The 4,782-nt window shown below is 41.4% G+C and overlaps 1 long non-coding RNA gene across 2 annotated transcripts; it reads left to right on the top strand.

Annotated features, from left to right (window-relative positions):
- Positions 1–2,226: 2,226 nt before the first annotated feature.
- Positions 2,227–4,216, top strand: LOC120295512. Of its 2 annotated transcripts, XR_005552910.1 has the most exons (3): positions 2,227–2,642; positions 2,737–3,573; positions 3,772–4,216. It is a non-coding gene; the product is annotated as an uncharacterized LOC120295512 (long non-coding RNA). The 2 variants fall into 2 exon arrangements; XR_005552909.1 differs by having other exon boundaries at positions 2,227–3,573.
- Positions 4,217–4,782: the final 566 nt, after the last annotated feature.

Genomic DNA, 4,782 nt, shown 5'->3' with positions numbered 1-4,782 from the left:
CCACAGCAGACTGCAACTTCTTCACCCCTCATCACAATTCCTCACATGATTGCATGTACAAAAAACAAGGTGAGCCTAAAGACGAATCCACCTTGATTAGCAACCCAATGATGTATGGGTTTTTTTTTCCCTGTTGACACATACTAACGAAGCATCGAGGTGAAGAAATATCATGCCATTTCGAATTAGGATGAGCTCATATTAAGACATGCCGGTGGCCTATGACCAAAACAAACAATATTCGATAAGACCCCCAAAATCAAATTTCACTTCTATCTATTAACCCACGACTAGAGGTGAGCATGGTTCCAAGATAGAATCTGGAACCTAGGAACTGCACTGGTAGGAACCTGTAGGTTCCAAGATATACATGATAGGTTCTGGGTTCCAAAAAATTAGGAACTTGTTTCAACAGTAGGTTACGATGTGTTCTTAGTTGGAGGAACCTGGAATCTAAAACCTATGACAAGTTTTAATATTTTTCTTGATCCATGTCTCCATGTGATCTTCCAATATTCTATGATGTTAAATGATGGGTGTATAATCTAGAAACACTAGTCCGAATTTTCATTTTATGGTTAAGATTTTTACTTTATTAATGTTTATATTTTTTATGTATTTAAATGTAAGTTATGATTAGTGAATTATAATTGTTCAAATAATAATATAAGTGAGACCTAGGTAGACTTTGGAATTTATAACAAGATAAGTTCCGAATTCTAGAATATGCAAGGTAGATTTCGGGTTCCAAAAATGATGAACTTATTCCAACAAGTGAGTTCCAAGTTTTAGATGGAATTTGTACAAGATTTAGAACCATTCACCCTTACTTTAATTTAGTTAAATTTCTTGCCAACAATTCATTTTCTTTTGTTGATAGTTTTGTTCATTTTGTATTCTCTTTTATGAATGACAAGCTTATTTAGTATTATTACATTCATTTTCGTTTGTTTAACTAAAAAGAAAAGAAAAGAAAACTATTGAACCTTGGAATCGATGTTGGAACTTGTGACTAAATAGGTTCTAGGCTCCAAGTTTCGACAGATAAGTTCTAGATTCTAAAAGTTGAGGAATTTATACTCGAAAGTAAGTTTCAAATTTTAGGCGGAACTTGTAAGAAACCTGAAACCGTTCACCCTTACTCACGGCAAAGGCATTGTACTCGGCTCTAATTTTTGAAAAAAAAAAAAAAAAAAAAAAACTATTGAGAGGACTTGGCGCGAGACGAAAGGAAAAGAGAGCGAGAGTGGTCAAAGATGAGAGACACTATTTGACCAAGTCAAATTTTCCAGAATTAGCATCCGAGCGGTCGCTTGGCAGAAGTTGGTACAAGAAAAGCTGCATCCCCTCTTCCGGCAAGCGCGATCGCATTGTCTTAATGAACACGGCGGATCAGACATCTTCTTCACTGCGGTCGTTGTCTTCTCCCCGCCGGCAAGCCCTGCTCCTCCGGCGACGTCGACGGCGACCACGACGTGGACGTGGTCACCGCTCCCGAGCTTCCACCTCCGGCGGCATTAGATCCGCAACCCTCGAGATCGGAGTGCATTCGGTGGAGTCCACTGCGGAACTTCCGCCGCCGGTGGCCGAGTTCTCCGGCGAAGTCAAGAAACCGTCGCGATCACCGTAGCCGGAAAGCGCTGGGCATCAATCTTTAAAACTCTCGAAAATTTGAATCTATCTCCTCTTCGAGAATCGCCCGCACCGACCTTGACTTGCGAATCATCCCTTGTCGTCGTTGTCTTCTCCCCGCCGGCAAGCTCTGCTCTTTCGGCGACCCATCAGCCGATGATATATGAGTGGATGATTCACAAGAAGTCAGGTCGGTTCGGGCAATTCTCGCATTCTTTGGTGACAAGATTCAATTTTCGTGCCCAGGGCTTTCGGCTCTCTTGAAGGAGAGTGGTGGCGACGATTTCTCGACTTCGTCGTCGGAGAAATCTTCCGCCGGCGGTGGAAGTTTGGCAGTGGACTGCACTCCGCACCCTTCGAATTCGAGGGTTGTGGATCAAATGCCACCGGGGTTGGATATGGGTTTGATCTGGACAAGTTACTTAATCTGTTGGAGGACCGCAATTCAAGTTGACCGCTTTCCTGACTTTGCCGGAGAAACTCGGGAGTGGAGGCCGCAGTCCGATCTAGAAGGCATCCAAACGACGTTGTTGCTCTTGAATTTGGATGTCCCGCCGCGAATATGAAATAAGTGTTTTGTTTTTTTTCCCTCGTCAAACTGCATGGTACGGCAGTGTCCCGAGTGTTCCTCGTTTCGGAGATTGATGTTTTTGTTAGGGGTTTCTATACTGGTTGTTCAATTCGAGTTCATATGGTATTATTCAATAAAGGTTCGATTTTGTTCAGATGGTGAAGTGGGTAGATGGATCTTCTGCATCTTTTTCTCCTCTGTGGAGAAGAACAAAGTAAGGAACTGGAGGCCCACTCGCCAATGGCTCATTTTCAAAGCTTCATCTTCGATCTGAAATACTGCGGCTGAGAACATTTCGCCCAAGCGGCAACAAGATGGTGAAGATTCAGTCGCATCCGACACATCCATGGCTCGTTGATGCGGATGCATCGGACTTCATCTCTGTTTGGAATTGGGGGCATCGTCAGATAGCTCATTGCGCATTTTCGAGTTTTATGATGTGTGTTGTGTGTGCACTGGCTTTTTGGAGCGATCTAGTCGATAATTTGGATGTTTTTTGATGGGATGATGATCGTGGGCTGTTCTGGTTTTAGGCAAAAGCGAACGGTGTCAACGAGAGGCGTTTGGTTGATGCTAAGTTGGAGAAGCTTGCTGAAGGAGAATCAGGTGCTAATTGTCCATGAAAGCTCGTTTTATTTGCAGCAGATGGCATTGGTTGCGTAGGCATTTATTTGTATGCTACTGGGAAAATCGCTGCAAGCAAGAACTTGACAACAGATCACTACCCTGGCAAAGCTATTTTTCTGGACTTGGCGACAAGGCAAGGCCGAGATGTACCAAGCAAGAACTTGACAACAGTTACTATTCTGGCAAGTCCTTACTCACGGATATAGTAATTTCGATTTAATGACAGTTTTTTGTCTTCTGATATTTGAGAAAACTAATCATTTTCAGTTCCTTGAATTTGACCATTTAAATGTACAGTGCTGGATGCACCACTATCTTTCTTTTCTGCAAGTTATTTTTCTTTTCAGACAGAACTGGCAGAGTATACTTTTAACCATCTCTTATACAGCTTTTCTTTCTTTTCTTACCAATAGATTGCCGTGTTGGCTGTTCTTCATCTTTTTAATGCTGATATCTGCTGTTATCTCTGTTGCTTTTTATCTTGACGCGGTATGAAGTTCCTGGCTAGATCTGGTGCTGGAGATGGTCCACTTGTTGCTTTTGGTGGATTGGAGGGTGTCGTCATAATACTTTCAATGATAACACTGCAGGTTCGGCCTTTGTCAATTGTGTGGTCTGAATGATAATGCTGAACATGCATTTTGTGGATAGTAAATTATCTGCAACTTGTAAGGAGATACACAGGCGGTCATGAAGGATCAGTTTCCTATCTAATGACCTTCATGGCTTCTTCTGGTGAGGAGGTATATATTCATAACTCAGTTTTATTTAGCTTTTATTGTTTTGTTTCTTGGTTGTGAAAGCTTATGTTATGAACAAATTGACGGAACGAGTTTCTACTTCTAAACATATGGATATTGTTAGGTGTGAGTTTTAAATTATAATGTTAGGTCATCTGGCCTAAAATCCTCTATTTGTGACCGTTACATTTGCTGGAACAGCAAAGTGAATTGGCAAGTCTAAATCTAGGTTGTGGCACAGTCCGTTTCGACCATAATGCAAGAAGATGATAAGACTCTGAAGATGAAACTGAAAGTGGGACTTGCAGTGAAGATGAAACTGAAAGTGGGACTTGCAGGGCAGATTGTCACTGTGTGAACTTCTGTACATTCAGTGAAGGTGGCATGAGTTGTTAAGGCAGGCTGTTGAAGGAGAAAAGCGACAGCTTCTGGTGTGGTTGATTCATTGTTAGATTTCAACTTAGGCAACTCCTTTGACACTGGCAGTGGTTGTTGATTCTTTTACTGTAAGCGATTAGCAATGGCAACAATGATCCAAATTCAAGTTTTTCTTTGTTACCAATGTACAAGTTTTTTGGACAGGGTTCAGTGGCAAAATCTACTTTTATTGTTGTGGTAAATACATATCCTTTTGTTAGACCAGTCATCCTATAGTCATCTTAAACCATTGAGTGGTTGATCTATCTGCAGATCTTGTCTTACTCTTAGGTTACTGGTTCTCCTTGATGTATGCATTCATAAAATGTACGCTGACTTCCAGCAGTTTACCTAATGAAACTTGCTTCATCTATTTTGACGTGTGCACTGGAGGATTAGCTTCTGACATTGTTTTAGTGCAACTGGTTCTAGTTGTCTAGTCTGTTTGTCTTGCCTTTTATTGCTGGTGCCGTCAAACAAGTTGATCGCAGCAGCTCCGACATGGTTTGTTTATCGTCCAACTTGTATGCTTTGTCATGGTTACTACATGTATTTATTGTATTGACGTCAATTTGGATGCTATTTGGAAATTCGTCGCAGTGTAGTGGCAGCGGGAATTGTCTGATCAAATTAATCTGCAAATGAATTGATTAAGTCCGTGTCAATTATTTTTTCTAGCCACATCTATTGGAACTCTGAAGCATTGAATATTGATTCCAACAACGAAACAGAACTATGTTTCTGGCCCAAAGCTAGTATACTCGCGAGAAGTGCTTAAAGCATATGAGCGCAATT

This window comes from Eucalyptus grandis, chromosome 7, assembly GCF_016545825.1.
Source record: "Eucalyptus grandis isolate ANBG69807.140 chromosome 7, ASM1654582v1, whole genome shotgun sequence".
NCBI lineage: Eukaryota > Viridiplantae > Streptophyta > Magnoliopsida > Myrtales > Myrtaceae > Eucalyptus > Eucalyptus grandis.
Note: the sequence above shows the minus strand (reverse complement) of the source record. Positions and strands in the feature narration are given on the sequence as shown.